This window comes from Silurus aristotelis, assembly GCF_946808225.1.
Source record: "Silurus aristotelis genome assembly, chromosome: 17".
NCBI lineage: Eukaryota > Metazoa > Chordata > Actinopteri > Siluriformes > Siluridae > Silurus > Silurus aristotelis.
In genome coordinates, this window is record NC_139590.1 from 17,270,294 (window position 1) to 17,289,878 (window position 19,585).

Sequence of the window (19,585 nt, forward strand, 5' to 3'; positions counted from 1 at the left end):
CCGGTCAGCTACACGCTGATTTGTACGTCCCTCAAAGCTGACCCTATTGGTTTATTTTCTGAAAAAAGAAATGCAGATCGCTGATTGGGCAGAATGATGCTTTTTCGAATTGTGGGTTTCCAGTCCTGAATTTAGGTTTCCATTATATCTTATTGTAGAAGTTATATATATAATTACATTTGTATATACATAATTAAACTGAATGATTGCGAGTAGGCATAAATATCCATCTGTTTATTAGGAACAGGTCACATCTGGTCAGTTTCTGATCCAGTGACCGAGAGCTTCACACAGGTTGATGTTACATAAAGCTGACAGCTTCCAGATTTCGGTCTTCAAAACACAACTGAATTTAAAAAGGGCAGTGTATAATATATTATTATTAATATGACACAGAAGAGTAACAGCAGATCCTGGAAACTATTCCAGATATCCTACAGATCACCACTGCATGGCATAGTTTAAACTGCATCTACAGACTCAGTTAGCACTCTAGAATGCTACTGACACTTTATACTTGACGCTTCAAACTGCTTTAGTGATATTTTTAAAAAGTACAGGCCTGTAACCCACTGCCAAAAGAGACAGAAGGATTTGAGGCAACCGACATCCACAGAAAATCTGTGGTTACTTCTTCAAGATGTTTGGAACCACCTACCTGTAGATTTCCTTCTAAAACTGCGCACCTACAAGAATTTATGCTGTTTTACAGACAAAGGGTGGTCACATCAAATATAAATTTAATTTAAACTTCTCTTTTATTCATTTACTTAAAATTTTGTTAAATTGGTATAAACATTTCTATTTTTGAAAGCATTCTTTCACAACTGCCTTAAACCTTTGCACTGTACTGTACATTGATTACAAATATGAATCAGCATCATACATTAGTTCCTATAAGTGTAAACCTAATGATCAAGCTGGTGGAGATGGTATGAGGGACAAACCTTGAAAGGAAACAGACTTAGACAGGAACATATTTAATTTAAAATGATTTACATTTAATGTTCATGGCATTTTAATCTATAAACAATTATTAGAGATTAAATTGTTGCCACCAACAGGTCAGGATGTAAGGTAAGGTGTAAGGTAAGATGGCTGTAGCTTGTAACTAAACAGTCACAATTAAGCACACACACATACACCTACACACACACACACAAACACACACACACACACACACACACACACACACACACACACACACACACACACACATATATACACACACAAAGAAATAGAGAGAGGATTAATATTCACAAAGCATTCAGACTATTAACAAATCCAGCCATTAGGGTTGCACAAGCCAGTGCACTCTTAGTGCTGGTCCCAAGCCCGGATAAATGGGGAGGGTTGCGTTAGGAAGGGCATCCAGCGTAAAACGTGCCAAATCAAATATGTGGATCACAAAAGAGAATTTCATCCCGGATCGGTCGAGGCCCGGGTTGCCAACGACCACCACAGGTATTGTTAGCCAACAGGGTACTGGTGGAAATTGGGCTACTGTTGGCCGAAGGAGGAGAAGGAGAGGAGGAAGACGTCTACAGAGACGGCAGGAAAAGGAGAAGGAGAGGTAGATATGTTGTGTGTTCAGGAGACCAAGTGGAAAGGGAGTAAGGCCAGGAACATTGGAGGTGGGTTTAAACTGTTCTATCATGGTGTGGATGGAAAGAGAAATGGTGTAGGGGTGATCCTGAAGGAAGAGTACAGTAAGAGTGTAGTGGAGGTGAAGAGAGTTTCTGATAGAGCGATGAACGTGAAGCTGGAAGTTGAAGGCGTAATGATAAATTTAATCAGTGTTTATGCTCCACAAGTTGGCTGTGAGATGAAGAAGAAGAAAAAATTCTGGAGTGAGTTGGATAAAGTGGAAGAAGGGGTACCTAGGAATAAAAGATTGGTGATTGGGGCAGATTTCAGTGGGCATGTAGGTGAAGGAAACAGAGGTGATGAGGAGGTGATGGGTAGGTATGGCTTTAAGGAGAGGAATGTGGAAAGGCAGATGGTGGTAGATTTTGCTAACAGGATGGAAATGGCAGTGGTGAATCTTCTTCTTCTTTCGGCTGCTCCCATTAGGGGTCGCCACAGCGGATCATCCGTCTCCATACCACCCTGTCCTCTACATCTGCCTCTTTCAGACCAACTACCTGCATGTCTTCCCTCACCACATCCATGAACCTCCTCCTTGGCCTTCCTCTTTTCCTCCTACCTGGTGGCTCCATCTTCAGCATTTTTCTACCAATATAATTCATGTCCCTTCTCTGCACATGTCCAAACCATCTCAATCTCGCCTCCCTCACCTTGTCACCAAAACATCCTACATGTGCTGTCCCTCTAATAAACTCATTTCTAATCTTGTCCATCCTCGTCACTCCCAACAAAAACCTTAACATCTTAAATGGCAGTGGTGAATACTTATTTTAAAAAGAAGGAGGATCATAGGGTGATGTATAAGAGAGGAGGAAGGTGCACACAGGTGGACTATGTTCTATGTAGGAGATGCAACCTGAAGGAGATTGGAATCTGTAAGGTGTTGGCAGGGGACAGTGTAGCTAGACAGCATAGAATGGTGGTCTGTAGAATCTTTTTGGAGGTAAAGAAGAGGAGGAGAGTGAGGATTGAAAGAAGAATAAGATGGTGTAAACTGAAGGAGGAAGACTGTAGTGTGAGATTCAGGGAAGAGGTCAGACAGGGGCTTGGTGATGGTGAAGAGGTGCTGGATGATTGGGCAACTTTTGCAGGAGTGATAAGGGAGAAAGCTAGAAAAGTACTTGGTGTGACATCGGGAAATAGAAAGGAAGACAAAGAGACATGGTGGTGGAATGAGGAAGTGCAGGAAAGCATAAGGAGAAAGAAGTTGGCAAAACAGAATTGGGATCGACAGAGTGATGTGAAAAGTAGGCAGGAGTACAAATAGATGCAGCAGCAGGTAAAGAGGGATGTCGCGAAAGCCAAGAAAAAGGCATATGAGAAATTTAACACTAAGGAAGGAGAAAAGGATTTATACCAATTGGTCAGGAAGAGGGACCGAGCTGGGAAGGATGTGCTGCAAGTTGGAGCAATAATATAAAGGCTGGAGATGGAAATGTGGTGCTGGGAAAGGTACGTGCTAGAGAGAAGAGGAATGAAAGTCAGTAGGGGTAAGACAGAGTACATGTGTGTGAATAAGAGGGAGGGCAGTGGAGTGGTGCAGTTGCAGGGAAAAGAAGTGGAGAAGGTGGAGGAGTTCAGGTACCTGGGGTCAACAGTGCAAAGTAATGAAGAGTGTGTTAGAGAAGTAAAGAAAAGAGTGCAGGCAGGGTGAAGTGGGTGGAGAAGAGTGGCAGGAGTGATTTGTGATAGAAGAGTATCTGCAAGAGTGAAAGGGAATGTTTATAGGACTGTGGTGAGACCAGCGATAATGTATAGTTTAGAGACAGTGGCATTGAGTAAAAGACAGGAGGTGGAGCTGGAGGTAGCAGAGCTGAAGATGTTGAGGTTTTTTTTGGGAGTGACGAGGATGGACAGGATTAGAAATTAGTTTATTAGAATGACAGCACATGTAGGTCGTTTTGAAGACAAAGTGAGGGAGGAGAGATTAAAATGGTTTGGACATGTGCAGAGGAGGGACATAGGGTATATCGGTAGGAGAATGCTGAGGATGGAGCCACCAGGATGGAGGAAAAGAGGAGGGCCAAGGAGGCAGTTTATGGATGTGGTGAGGGAAGACATGCAGGTAGTTGGGTTGAAAGAGGCAGATGTAGAGGAAAGAGGGGTATGGAGATGGATGATCCGCTGTGGCAACCCCTAATGGGAGAAGCCAAAAGAAGAAGAAGAAGCAGAAGAAAAAGAAGATTTAGACTATTAACAGGACAACTAACTGTTTTTGGCATTTATAAAATATTTTAAAGGCTTATTCCTTTTAATTAATTTTTATTTGTATAGCACTTTTAACAGATGACATTGTCTAAAAGCAGCTTCATTCATTCATTCATTTTCTCCCGCTTATCCGTAAAAGCAGCTTAACATAGGTAAAGTGATTATAAAGTTTTATAACAGAGTGTCTAAGTTTTGTGCCTGTAAGTTTGTTCCTTATAATATTACATGTATCCCTAATGAGCAAGCCAGTCCCAACTATGGCAAGGATTAGATGGCATGAGGAAGAAACCTTGAGAGGAACCAGATTCAAAAGGAAACCCAACCTTTTCTTGGTGGCACCAAATGCCCATTCATTACAGTTCATCATTGTTAAATTGTGTGCAGTAAAAGGCGCTTAAATGCAAAACTTCTCATGCGACCTGTGGTCATGAGACACTGTAGTAGTGTAGACACTGTTGATACTAACTACAGTCTAATCCAACTCAAAGTTCTTGAGTTGCTCAGTGAAGTCGTGGAACTTTAGGCTGTTGAGGTAGAACCACCCCCAGCTGCACACAGGGGTCTCCAGTTAAAGAGAACTCCATCCAGAGTTTGGGCATCAGGATAAATCGGGCAGATCCAAAGAGGCTTTTCGATAGGGTTTTCTTAGGTAAAGAAAAGATCTGAAAGAAACAATGGATATAGAGTTTTTGGTGAACTGTCATATTTGTATGCTGTCATTCCCTCACTTTTACGAGTTCAGTGAGGTTTGTTGACGGTGGTGTGGTGGGTCGTCTCATCTCAGAGATCCCTCATGTCTGTGTTACCTTCTGGCTCCCCCTTTAAGTTATGCTGCCAAAGCGAGTCTTGCCAGAGCTCCCAAATGCACAGTGTCCTTAAATTTTATACAACAATAAGGGTACTTAATAACCAACCCACATCTTTCTCGCCCTGTCCTCTCTCTCTCTCTCTCTCTCTCTCTCTCTCTCTCTCTCTCTCTCTCTCTCTCTCTCTCTCTCTCCCAGTCAAGATCTTTTTTATTTTATTTTATTTTTTTATTTATTTATTTAATTATTTTTTTTTCTGCATTGACTTAAATTGAACCTTTTTACCAGGTGCTGTTGTATGTCCTGAACTTTGGTAATAAAGGTCTTTTTTAAGTCTCCCAGTCAGTCAAGATAAACATGCTCCCTACCAGTTCCAGTAACCAGTGTTCCCACCCCTCTCCTCTTCTTCATCCCGGCCTGCCTCTGGATGATGTTCTTTTTTCTTTGCAGCTGGGGTTGTTTCACATCTATGGCCTGATTACAGAGTAACACAGGCGCTTTGAGAAGGGATTTGGACTTAATGTCAAAATTCTGCTACACTGACTGAGGACTACAGTTTGCATTTGATCACCATCACAGCACATAATTTGAGCAATAATGAATAAACATTTGGTGCCACCCAGATGAGAATGGGTTTCCTCTTGAATCTGGTTTCTGGTAGCTGGGTGGTTAAGGTGGGTTACTGATCGAAGGTTGGGGGTTCAAGCCCCTGTATTGCCAAGCTACCACTCTTGGGCCCTTGAACAAGGCCCTTAACCCTAAATGCTCCAGGGATGCTGTATCATGGCTGGCCGTGTGCTCTGACCCCAAACTTCCAAACAAGCTTGGATATACAAAGAAAATAAATGTACTGTGCTGTAATGTATATGTGCCAAATAAAGGCTATTCTTATGCCATCTCAAGTAGTTTTTCCTTGAAACAGTAACCACCGGCTTGCTCATTAAGGACAAATTTACACTTACATTATAAATAACAATCTTATTCATTCTTTATTACCACATTATCTGTGTAAAGCTGCTTTGACATAATGTCCATGGTTAAAAGCGCAAATAAAAATTAATTTAATTGAACTGAGAAGAAAGACAGGAACACTGGCCACTGGTACATCAACTGGCCTACTATAGTCAGTATTTAACATTTATGTGAAATGTTATTATACATACTTTATAATAGCTGATCCAACACACAGTATATAAAATAGTTTATACCATGGCTACAAATAATACTCATTTCTGTATGACTGAGCTAACATATTGGAAAATATATTTTTGTCTGTAATCTGTATACAACTATAAAAGAATAAGGCCTTTTTTTAAACAAACTCCTCCAACGCTATTTGCCATGGCACGATGCCATTTTGTGTTATTTTTCTGTTTTTTCTTTTAATTTTCTGTCAATTTTGGGCATCTAAATTTGCTTGGTACAACCTGGTAGAAATAGTTGTTATTTCTATAGCCAGCATGCGTGTTAGGACAAGTTTTATGATGGCCAAATCGTTTTCATTAAGAGAATAAAGCAGTTGAGGAGAGGGATGAAGGGTTTGAAATAATTGCCTTGAACTGTGCTTTTGGAATGTCTCTGTGTGAACAAAGACGATAGAAAAAGTTAACATTTAATTAAAGTAAGTACAATAAATGAGTGTTTCCATTCACTAAAACCTACAAATGTGTTCAGCCCACATGACCCATACTTACTGACTGCATAAGAGCCTCCATGGCAACTTGAAACAATTAACAGTGATGTCCTAGACTGGAAGATGTCTTTAGTTCTACACTTTTGCTGTTCATTAAACACCACAAACTAAATAAATTTTATTCACTTATTCTGAAGCAATCTATGTCTATTGTAAAAAGAAATCATTGCTACAATGGCTTTATTTGTATTCTCAAAATATTATTATATTATTCATTTCATTTTTATTTGTATAGCGCTTTTAACAATGAACATTGTCTCAAAGTAGCTTTACACAGATAACGTTGTAATAAAAATAAATGTTCTTTATAAGTAGTTTGTCCCTGATGAGCGAGCTGGTGGTGAATGTGAAAAGGAAAATCTCCCCGAGATGGCATAAGGAAAAATCCTTGAGAGGAACCAGACTCAAGAGAAAACCCATCCTCATCTGGGTTGCACCGAATGTCCATTTATTACAGATAAACGATGTTGCGGGGTGCAGTGATGTGATCAGAAGCAAACTGTAGTCCTGAGTCAGTGAAGCAGACTGTTGAGATTAACTACAGTCCAAATCCATCCTCAAAGCTCCAACTGCACAAAGTGGCCTCCAATCGAAGAGAAAACTCTCCAGAGGCAGGCCAGGATAAAGTGGGCAGATGCGAGGAGGGGAAAGGGGCAGGAAGCGTGATCACTTGAACCTCAGGAGCATGTTTAACTCGTCCAAGAGAGAGAGAGAGGGACATAGAGAGAGAGAGAGAGAGAGAGAGAGAGAGAGAGAGAGAGAGAGAGAGAGACAGAGAGAGACAGAGAGAGAAGTGGGGCGACAGGGAGAGAAGGATATGGATTATTATGTGTCCTTTGTATGAAAGTTAATGTCACTGTGCAGTTTGGACTCCGGCAAGACTCACTATGGCAGCATAACTAAAAGGAAAAGGTAACACAGACAAGAGGGATCTCTGGGATAAGAGATGACCCACCACACCACCGTTAACAAACCCGAGTGAACGTGTGAATGTGAGGGGACGACAGCATACAAATAACCCAGTTCCCCCGAACACTCTATATCCATGATCCCTCCAGATCTGCTCCATTACCTAAGAAAATCTACCGATAAATGTCTTGACTAAATAAATATGTTTTCAACCTCGACTTGAACACTGATACTGTGTCTGAGTCCCGAACACTGATTGGAAGGCTGTTCCATAACTGTGGGGCTTTATAAGGGAAAGATCTGCTCCCTTTATTATTTAAGGTACCAACAAATAGCCTGCACCTTTTGATCTAAGGAGGCTTGGGGGAACATATTACTACAGAAGTTTACTTAGACACTGCGGCTCGAGACATTAAGTGCTTTATACGTCAGTAGTAGTATTTTATAATCAATGGGAGATTTAATTGGGAGCAGTGTAGACTGATTAAAACAGGGTTGATGAGGATATATCCAGATGTAACGAAAACATGGACTAGTTTTTCTGCATCCTGTAACGACATCATATTTCTAATTTTAGCAATATTTCTAAGGTGAAAGAATGCGATCCTGGTAATATTATTCACACGTGCCTCAAAGGAAAAACTAAGGTCAATAATCAATATACAGCTGTGTATCAACACGTATAATTTCACCCAGAGGCAGCATATATAAAGAGAAAAGCAGTGGGCCTAAGACAGATCCTTGCAAAACACCAAACTTTACCTAAGAGAGTGTGGAGAACTCACTATTTGCATTAACAAACTGATAGCAATCAGTCAAATAGGACCTAATCCAGGAGAGATTTATTCCAACCTTTATTCCAACAACGTTCTCTAGTCTAGCAAGCAGTCTAGCAAGTGGTGTCAAAAGCAGCACTAAAGGTCAAGCAAAACAAGTAAAGAAACAAAACCCTGACCAGAGGCCAATAACAGGTAATTTACCACTTTAAATAGCACCGTCTCTGTGCTATGATGAGGCCTAAATTGTGACTGATACATTCATTCATTTTCTCCCGCTTATCCGTAATCCGGGTCGCGGGGGCAGCAGTCTAAGCAGGCCCCCGCCTTACGGTCCCTCCTGCAGGTGGTGAGCCCACGGGAAGGCGGCCCCACGTCACTCTGACGTCACGGACCTTGATATTTCCCTCGTAAGGGACCCCCGGAGCATAGAGGGTTAAGGGCCTTGCTCAAGGGCCCAAGAGTGGCAGCCTGGCGATACCGGGGCTTGAACCCCAGACCTTCCGATCGGCAACCCAGCGCCTTAACCGCTGGAGCCACCACTCCCCCTCCGCTGGAGCCACCACTCCCCCTTGTGACTGATACAGTTAATTTTTTTTATTCCTAAGTAGATATGCAATGCAGTAACATTTAAAACTGATAACATCATAAGATACAAATAATTATAAGCTGATCTGCTAACAGGGTCCACTGATCATTGCATTTACAAAAAATAAATAAAAATGTTTTGCAAACCATAATAAATCTCAGATACCTTTTGGAATGAATCCTAGCAATAATTTCTCTTCTAAACCAAAATAAATAATTATTTTATTATTAGTTATTAATAAATATTTATTTATTTATTTATTTATTTATTTATTATTATTATTATTATTATTATTATTATTATTATTATTATTATTATTATTATTATTACATTTATTTTCCATCAATTACCTTCAAAGCATGAAAATAGCTTGATAAAAATTGTAAAAAACACACCTGCATGTGGCATCACATGAAAACACACAACATTTTTTTTTTTAAGAAATCACTTTTTTTTTTTCCACTGTTGTTGTGAAGTGCAGCTTTAATTCTATACCATCTCCCTTTGTGGTTTGATTTTGATGATGGGAGGGAAAAATCAAAGAGTGCAGTTTTCCAGGAAACTTGCACTGCTCAATTGCCGGATAAGTGCCCAAGCACATCTGACAGAGTTCACCCTGCACTCTTAACAGTCAGTTTAGCACTGTCAGTTCTTGTTTCCCCATTTATATACTGACTGCTCTCAGGCAGGTCAATTATCTCTAAACTTTTCTCTCCACCACCAGCCTCTCCCTTCAAAACTAAATTTTAATATTTAAGCAGGCTGCACACAATTTTTTATTTTTTTGTATTGTAATATGTTTGAAATTATTAAGCTGCAGGTACCCTACAGGGTTTGTGTGAGAAATCCTGAAATGAATACATTATTCATATAAATCATTCAAATACTTAATGGTTTTTCTCATTAGTAATGTTATGAGCCATCCTGCATGCGCCTTTAAGTCATAATGTGTATATGCACACCTGTATGACAATATGTATCTGAAAAGATATTAGCCAAGCTGTATTTCATTGTGCTGTAGCCATTTGGTGAAGCAGATTACTATTTTTTTTTTTTTTTATGTCAATCTGCCATGATCATGTGTTTGCTGCTGTGTTCTTTAATATCCACTGAACACGTGAGTGTGGAGTCAGGAAAAAGATGTCATGCTTGCCAAGTCAAGACTAGGTGGAGAGGGAGGAAAAGGTCGGCAGGCCAGAATTCCTGTAATCTGCACTAACCCTCCCAAACCCTGAGCTTCCTCCTCTGCCCTGCGCTTGCCCTTTCCCCTTTTCCCTGAATCAACCTGCTTCCTGTCCAAATGCTCACACGCTACCACAGCCATTGGGCTTCATTTGTCATTTCACTTTTCTGTGTAAGGAAGTGTGTGGAGACACAAATACATTAGACATTAGAGAAGGTAAAAAGGAGCTGGAGATTAAAAAAATTGTCAGTAGATAGTGTGACCTCACTTATCCAGCACCTCACATGATCCTGGTGAATCATTTTGGATGAGAAGTTGACAGATGGCTGTCACTGAGTGAGCTTGAGAGTGAGGAAGTGAAAGCAGACAGTCATGAAGTAAACATAATGTATTCAGTGCACAATTTAAAAATTATATATGTCTCAAACAATGTAACAAAAAAGAAATCAAGTATTTGTAACTATTGTGAAAAACATTTAATAGTGGTACAAAAAAGATTACAACTACATTAAAACTAAATTACAATTATTATTATTTTTTTTAATCCTTTAAAAACAGTAATGGTCAGGTCTCATGTCAGTTCCTTTTAGATATTGTTTCTTATTTGTTTAACTTATTTATTTATTTATTACCAAAAATTCATTATCATTATTATTTCTCAGTAATTATTTACTGAGCTTTTTATATTTTCTATTGCCAAAATGTTTAGGAATTCATCAGAACGTACTGTGTGTCACTTTTGCAACACAGTGATATACAATATAACAGAAACAACAACAACAACAACAATCATCAGCCAAACACAAGTTTTCCAGTTTGGTATCTTACTCAGTTCCTCACTTGGTTCCTCAGCAGCTGTGGTGGATGAAGTACTAACCAAAGCATGTACTTGAGTAAAAGTAGAGATGTAGGTAAAATATTACTCCAGTAAAAGTAAAAGTGCTCCCGTTAAACTTTCACTTGAGTAAAAGTACAAAAGTATTTGCCTTCAAATGTACTTCAGTATCCAAATTTGATTTATTATGGCAATAATGTCTTTTTTTTTTTATATATACAAAACTGTTGCTTAATCAATTCAGTTTATGTGAAAAGGTATAATGTAGCAATCTTTTAATAGAATGATATTAATTAGTCATGAGCCCAAAACCTCCTTTTAAACAACTTCAAAAACATATCTCACAAATGACTAAATGATGCCCATTGATTAGTTTTAGTTTTGAAAAGCTCCTCTCTTCTTCAGCTACCATCACTGGAAGAGTAGGAACATATTCTCAGAGCAGTCCACAAATTTGGCTACATTTCTGAAAGCTCCATTTCATGTATAAATATCACCCTAAATGCATTTATTGCACAATTAAATACACATCATTGTGCACAATGTATTAATATTTCAGAACCAATAACCATAAAACTCCTTAGGTAATTGTAGCCTTAAGATACATACAACATCTATATCCTTATAATATATGTATTTCAAATTAGCCTTTAAGCTAATATGGAGATATATATAATAATGGAGATTCCCCTTACAGAACTCGGTTCAGGACATACAATCCAACTAGACTAATTAGGTTGTAATTGTTTTGATGCTACACACATTATGATAAACTACATACTATAAATTATTATGTTATGCAAGCTAAAATAAATATTCTTGCTCTAAAAGTACAGCAGGCAACACAGCAAGTGATATACAGTTATTAGCTTATTTAATTTAATGCATTAATATTTACTACCCTCGTAACGAGATTATTGATAGAGCTGCATACACACTTTTATCTTTTGCACGTCCACCCCCCCCCCCCCCCCGTCAGTTATCATCCATAATTTTAATTTGGATTCAGTTGTACTTATTGACGTGACGTCACTCCAGGTCTCGTTGATTCTCCCCTGGAAACGCTAAAGGCTGTTGTGACGTCACCCAACCCCCGCCCCTCCTTTCTGAGTGTAAGAGTGAGGGAACTTCTCCGGGCGGTGGGTGCGCACTCAGAGTCCTGACCAGGTTCATTGACCGTGACATGATTTAATAATTGGCGCAACCGTGCAAATGAGTGGGTTAAAGACAACAACAAAAAAACATTCTTTTTTTGCGTGGCCGTGACGTGACGCTGCTCTAGTCCGCTGTCCATGTCGCCCATGTCATAATCCGCCACTGCCAGTTTCAAACAGAGCGCGCGCTCTACACTGATTGGTGGCTTGCTGGGTTTTTGACCAGTTGAGTTTTTATCCGCTCATAAATAAAAAGAACGACTGATTCCGCGAAAATTAGTTAAATAAAAAGTAAAATATTTCACTTCGAAATGTAATAAAGTTAAAGTGAAAGTCTTCCCAATCGGAAATACCTAAACAAGGCACAGATACACGAAAAAGATGTTAAGTACAGTGACGAATTACATTTACTTCTTTTCTGTAGGTATTTTTAGCTCAGGCATTTCACCAGAGATCCAAACAGCAAAAGGACGAGTGTGTTACACATGTCCCTTTATTATTCTGTTAAACATAAGGATTGTTTATGTCAACCTTTTTAAATGCATACCACATGCCATATCAACTGTAATCCACTCCTTTTTTAGTTAAGACCTCAATTAGCTGATTTCTTTTTTCCAGTAATACCAAAATCCAAATGGTCAGAAATGAATTGCATTAATAATGAAAATGAACAATGCTTGTGTTGAGTATTTTATATTATTGCAATTCATTTCTGACATTTGGATTTTGGTTTTACTGCAAAAAAAATCAGCATTTATGCACATAATGTTTGTATAGATGTGTGTGTTTACAGTGTGTATTAACTATATTTGCACCCAAATAAAGGTCTGCAGCCATAAACCAAATCTGTAACCCACATATTTACTACTGTCTGCATTACATACAGTAGATCGCAATTATAATAACACAGCAAACAATATATTATTCTCTTATTGTCTACATCATTGGCCTGAGCTCAGGTTACTGTCTTTGTGGAGTTTCACATGTTCTTGCTTTGTCTGTGTGGGTTTCCTCTGCGCTTGTCCGGTTTCCTCCCACTTCCTAAAAAACATGCTGGGGGTGGATTGGCTATACTAAATCGCCCTTCGATGTGAATGAGTGTGCATGTGTGTGCATGTGTGTGCGTATACTGCCTTGGATTGGTCTGCTGTCCTATCCAGGATATGCCTTGCATGACCTTGCCCAGGATGAAGTGGTTACTGAAGAAGAATGAATGACTGAAAGATTGAATGAATGAATGAATGAATGAATTCATTAATGACATCCAGTGACAATTTGACAGTTTGTGTTGATATGCCTGAGAATAATCGAGTGAAGGCTAAACAGTTTAACTAACAATTAGAGGAAAAAAAAAGGTATTATTTTTTATTTATAAAATAATAACAATACAAAAAGCCCATTTGACATTTCTTTAATACAATTTTTAAAATTTCTTTAAATATGAGTATAAATATATAAATATAGATATATTATATATATAGGTTGGTATTTACATAGCTAAATACATTACAGATCACAGATTGGCATATATTCACCTTTAGCTAGTAATCGTCAATATTCTGCAGTGCATAGGCACAATAAAGGCCAATCCAATAAAGTATACCCCCAGAGGAAAAGAGGTAGATTTCCCATTTTTTCTTTTCAAGCAGCAGAATAAACAAATGATATACATGACTCATGTTCCTCATTATACAAAATCAGGGTTTTAAAACAAAACGGTCATTAATAAATTGGTGCCATGGCCTTTTGAATGAATGTACAGCCCAAGAGTACATTTGCAAAGCCATAGTTGAATAAAGGAATACACGGCTGGGATGTGTGGAGGGCACGAGTAGGCGGCTGTATATATCAAGAGAGTGAGAAAAAGATAGAACCAGAGAGATAGAGAGATACATATAGCTGCTTCACTACTCTTTCTGCATTCCAAGCACGCAACAGATTCCTTCCATGCTGTTTTTTTCCTCAATGAAATTGTTCAGCTATCTGCTGCTGTGTATTCCCCTCTATCTTTTTTTATCTCACCTTGTATGCCTGTAGAGAATGTAGGCCAAGTCATGACCGGAGTGGAATAGCCTTTTGCCACAGCTGATAATTCCACACTTAATGGAGCCCTTAACACACAGGAAAAGATCACCATGTCATGTTTACTGTCTGGCATCGGCTCTACACACAGAGAGAAGATATTGTTACACTAATAACAAGTATTTAAAAACCCAATTTTTACTCATAATTAAGCAGCCACCAAGCAATGTTTTTTAAAGATAATAATCAATCAGATGATCATCAAATGACTTATGACTGTTTAATATCTATGACACAGTCTTTCATTTCAAACTGCAGCTGTTTACTTTTGTAAACACATCTTCCTAATTAAATTATTTACATAATTATCTCATGGTTATATCAGTTACGTATGACATTCTTCCACATCTGGTCCCGACAATCCTTTCCACTTAAGTAGTGTCTGAATGAACTGAGATGCACTGCAGCATCCAGCACCAATATTCTGTGTTGTTAAAAACACCATCGTAGCATATTGTTTACTCAGTGCCGTTTACAAGGCACACCTTTCCTTTTCAAAAACAAAGGGAGGAATTATTTTGCCAGTTAACCTCTAAGTCCATAGAAAGACTTTTCACCGAGCATAAGGATTTCGAGACGTTCTTCAAATACATTATTCACCATAATGAAAAGTTTTATTTTTAAAACAATGCTAGTTTAAAAGAAAAGTTTATGACTGCAAATACAATCCCCCGTTCATTTCATGGAAACACTCATGGGAATTTCAATACTACAAAAGTTGAATCATCTGACTGTAGCCTGATGAACGGATATAGTTCGATAACTGTCTCCTCAAATATATCCTGCCTGCGTCTGTTTCTTTTCATCAATGCTGTTATTAGTGGCCTTTGAATCTTTTCTCTAGCTAAATAGGCCAGAAGGTTCTAATCATCATCGGATCAGTTTTATTCTATTAAAGTAATAAGTACTAAGTAATAATAATCATTTATTTTTTAGCATGTTCAAAGGAACAGGATTCTTGTCTTAAACATTTTTTCTGTCAGTCATAGTTTACAAGCAAAGCTGAAACATTTAATATCTCTTATAATCCATAATCTTGGACAATATTATATATTGGTGGCTATGAAAAGCCAGCATAATGACAAACCTGTCAAGTCCATTAATGTGGTATTTGTCTACCAACCTTTACAAAGTTTTTTCTTCAAATGGAGAGTGTTCCAGATACAGTGTAAAGAACTATAGCAGTTTATGGAACTGGAGCAATGGGGTTTATGATCTGGGAGTGAAAGAGAAGGGTAGCAGAGGAGGGGGAGCTGATGGAAGGCAATTTTCTCATGGCAGACGTGACACAAAAATCAGGATTAGCTTGAATGGAAAAGCTGATGTTGGCTGTTGGTTTTAGATGAGCAAAGGCCAAAGAGAATTGTTTTAAGAAAGTACTGTACACCACTTGGGTCCCATTTCGCTCAAGGCACAGGAATGAAATGAAATCTGGAAGTGACTATTGACATCTGGTGTCCTCCTGTGTTTTTTCTTCCTCTTTCACTGATATCATTCTCAGTGAGACAGGAAAAAAAGCCTTATCTCTGGCAAGATTTACTTTTCACCAACCAACCCAAAATAAAAGGGCTTTGGTTTGATATTTGAATTTTTTTTTTGTATATTTCTCTTAAATGCTGCTTTGCAGGAGCCTGAGAATGATTAGACGCACACACTTACAGAGAAGGAAACAGAGGTTTAAATAATCTGCTTGTGGCGTACCTAGGAGCACTCCTTCCCATAGAATTCAGTTTCAAATCTAACTAAACACACATGCTACAGGTAATCAATCTACTTTACTACAGTCATCAGTTCTATTGATCACACATGGAACTGAATTCGGTAAGAAGGTAGGTTTCCCGGAACATGGTCACTGCTCTGCATCACAGCACCTGGCCTGACATCCGAAAACCCAGGCAGAGAATGAAGTACAATAGCATGCAGCATGCTTCTCCATCTTTCGGGCTGTACACACACACACACACACACACACACACACACACACACACACACACAAATACACACACACACACAAATACACACACACAAATACACACACAGGCACTGTTTCTTGCTCATGCCCTCTTGCCAGTATGGGCTAGCTGAGGTTGAGCTCAGGTTCCACTCTCCCACTGCGTAAAAAAGCTCACACATTGCTGTAGTGTCACAGGACAGGAGAATGACGTCTGACGATTACGGGGTTGCACTTCTGCTTTTCATCGCGGTGTCTGGTTGCCCTCTCTGGATCACTTCTTTGCTTGCCTTGGGGAGCCATTTGGCCCCAAGGGCAGGAATGCAGGGAACTGACGGCTGTGTTGACGGCAGCACTGACTTCAGCAGTGGCTTGGTGTTACGGCCCAAGCGTTAAGTGTCTTAAATGTGCATGTGGCTCCGGAGTTGTTTTGACATTAGACACTTGCTGAGTGGCAGTAAACCATGTGTTTCAGAACCCTCATGCTTGTCCAGTGGGTTCCATTGCTCCCTGGGGATGTCCTGAACACACTATCCATCTGTTTTCCTTGCATGTTCACACTGCTGCTACCTGAGTGAACACACGGACCAAAGTTTGGCAAAACAAAATGTTAAACAAAAGGCAAGGTGGTGTCACAACTCCCCGTGTTGTCAATCAAAGGTGTCTTCGTCTTTCTGGTCTTTCCTCACAGGGGACACTGTTCAGTGGTAAAGGGGTCTCCCTCTTTCTTTTTCCTGCGTTTTTTCTTATGTGCGGACCAACATGCAGTAGCCATTACTACCAGGACTAGTCCAACAATCAGCAAGACCACTGATACCACCTTGGTTTGAGGGAGGTCGTTGTACGTGTATGTCACGCCTGTGCCTGCTATACCAATCACTAGTGAGATGATTCCGAAGGGGAAGATGCACCGGTACCAGGATTTTTCCATGCCTCCTGTGGCCTGAGAAAGCCTCTCTAAAGAAGACAGTACATCTGGGACTTTCGGTCTTCCCTCCTGAGTCTGTCCATCCTGGCTGGTGCTTAAAGAAGGCTGGGGCTGGCATGCTAGGTGTCCTGCGGTACAGCCCATCTTAAAAATTAGGAGCCAATGAGGCTGTTGGAGTCCAGGGAGAAACTTCCTCTACAGTACTCCAAATCCAGTCCTGGTTTAAAAAGAGATGAAGAGATGAACAGCTACAAATGAAAAACTCGTTGCAAGATGAATGTGACGAGCAAAAATAGGTCCAAAGTCTCTGCACAATCCTCCTCTCTTTCTATTCTGTGCAGTCTTAAAGTCTGCACTGTGAATCAGCAGCGGCATGTTGAACACTCTCCCAGCTGGACTGCGTGTGGGTATATAATGTGCCAAAGGCAGGGGGTGGAGAAAAGAAGCAGTAAAGAGGCTGGACAGAGAAAGCGATTGGCTGAAGCCATAGTATGATGCTGAATACAAGAGCAGAGTAATGGGGATGAAAAGGAAAGCTGGAGAGAGGAAGGGAGGGTGGAAGTTAACCATTCAAAAGCCGTGTCTCACTATTTTTTCAGAACTCCCTGCAACCATTCCAATTAACGAAAACGGAATAACGAATATATCCAAAAGGAACAGATAATATGAGCATGTGATGGCTTCAAAGGCACAAGAATATTGTGTCAAATCCTACAATGGCAAAAAAAAAAATAATAATCTTTTTGATTAAACAGAGGGAATTCCACATGAGAGCACAGCTGAGCTCTGCATGTTCCCTCTGTGGCTGATTAAACTCACCATACTGACACACACGCACGCGCGCGCGTGCCCACACACCCTCACCCACCCACGCAGCAGCACACAAAGGCAGGTTGCCAAATTCTCAGAAAAACGGCTTCGTTCGGACCAATCCATGTGGAATGTCTACCTGATCTGGATAATGAGCGAGTTTCTGACCCCCAGAGAGAAGAAAATCAATTCAGAGACACAAATCACAGCTAAGGGACTGATAAGCGAGCATGAGATTAGACAGAGAAGTCCTGTTAGCGAATCCTGAAATGTCAGGCAATTATAACTCTATAGTTGATGTTTCATACAAAGGTCACAACTGAACTAGCAGTTTCATAAGAGTAACCATATGGTTAGAAAAAAAAAAAACAAGAGACGAAACATGAATGAAGATTTTGAAGTAAAAAAAAATTGTTTTAATCATAGATGCAAAGAAACAAAATGCATTTTATTTCACAATGCTTCCTAAATAGTGGTCTTTATTCTATGCTTTAGGGATTGATGAGATTGTCTTGTTCTGAAAAGAAAGGATTATTGACATTTGAGAAAACAGGACTTCATACCTGGAGCTGCTTTAATAAAGTTCAACACACTTGAATGAGTGAAAAGGTTAAAATATCCTCCATAAATAAAAGAGACTGAAGACTGTCCATTGTGTCACTGTGGGTTATCCTGCACATAATTGGAATATACTGTTTACCCCTCAAGACACTAACACTTAGAAGCTAAACTACTAGAGGAAGAGGAAACTGCAATTCACCCTCTCTTTTTGATAAGTGGCTCCATGCAGTCTCAGGGCTAACCAAATAGGGGTAAACCGAATGATAAGCACAAGCACCATAATTGATGACTGCGATGACTAAGAACTGGCAGCTTTAACTTCACATGCCAGCATATCCTGAGCATGCAGTGGAATCACAGAGATAGAGTTTGACAAGATTTATATGCATGTGTGTGTGTTAATGACTGACAACTATTTTCTCAGATGTATTTTATGGTAATTACATGCTAAACAGGTTTTTATGCCCAATCCTGAGTTGAGTTAATTAATCTTTAATGACCTTATATGTTAATCAGAACTGCTTTTGAAAAGTCTGAATGTGTCATTTTACATTTTAAGAATTAAAAAATTTCCCCCAAATTTAACAGTATAAAAGATGAAGAGAATATCTTGCATCATGATAACTTTCGAGAGTCTGGTACTCAAATAGCTTCAGTTTTGGACTTAAGAATCCCGTACAGTTGGCCCATACAGTTGCATTATAGATGTGGGAAACTTTGATCCACAATATTTACAGACAACCAGGATTCTGTGTCTGTGTCAGAGGCGAGCAGTTCCTGGGAAACAATCCTGTTTCTCTTGGTCTTTACTCTCTAATGGAGAAAGTTTCTCATGATTCTTTCACTGTGGTGTGAATGTACAATGCATATAGAGCCAAAAATAAGATTTTGGTAAATGATTGTAATATGGTGCAGTGAAACTAGAGAAGGTTTTAGTTGTATATACTGTTTTAAACCGGTCACTATCCAGTTGTCATATTGCAGTGATATCAGTCATATCAGCAGTTTTGGAGAACATTCTTCCCATTCTTACCATGGCATTATATCTAGTAGTATCTTTCATGCCTCCCAGATGCTGCAGTATAAAGAATATTTTCTGTACAATGCTGAGGTTTCACAACGTTTTTCACCATGCAATTCAGCCTCCAAGTCTTTCAAGGTTTATTTACAACAGTCTTTCCTGCTTCCTTCCAAAGAAAGAACTTCTACTTTGTGCCTTTCCCACCCTCTCGGTGACACATCTTTCATCGTGATTTATCACATTGATTCTCTACTAAAGATACATCATAACAAAATTATAATAAAAAAAAAATTCTTTTTTTAGCAGAGCAGGTAAACAAAGTCCCCTACCACAGAAGTTCTATGTTTATGTCACTTCAGTATGGATTACTTCAACAGAAACTCTCACCTAATAGGAGTTGAGATTTGGCATTGATATATCTAAAAATAACCA

The 19,585-nt window shown here is 39.3% G+C and overlaps 2 long non-coding RNA genes across 2 annotated transcripts in view; one reads left to right on the top strand and one right to left on the bottom strand.

Moving 5' to 3' along the window:
- LOC310739790 overlaps nt 1-7,260 on the top strand; it is a 139,189-nt gene extending 131,929 nt beyond the window's left edge. The window contains exon 3 of the long non-coding RNA XR_014537488.1: nt 7,219-7,260. This is a non-coding gene — a long non-coding RNA (uncharacterized lncRNA). The remainder of the gene's footprint in view (nt 1-7,218) is intronic.
- Nucleotides 7,261-10,306: 3,046 nt separating this feature from the next.
- LOC310739777 lies at nt 10,307-16,518 on the bottom strand. Its single transcript, XR_014537476.1, has 3 exons — nt 13,823-16,518; nt 10,867-13,017; nt 10,307-10,797 (listed from the first exon to the last, which is right to left on the bottom strand). It is a non-coding gene; the product is annotated as an uncharacterized lncRNA (long non-coding RNA).
- Nucleotides 16,519-19,585: the final 3,067 nt, after the last annotated feature.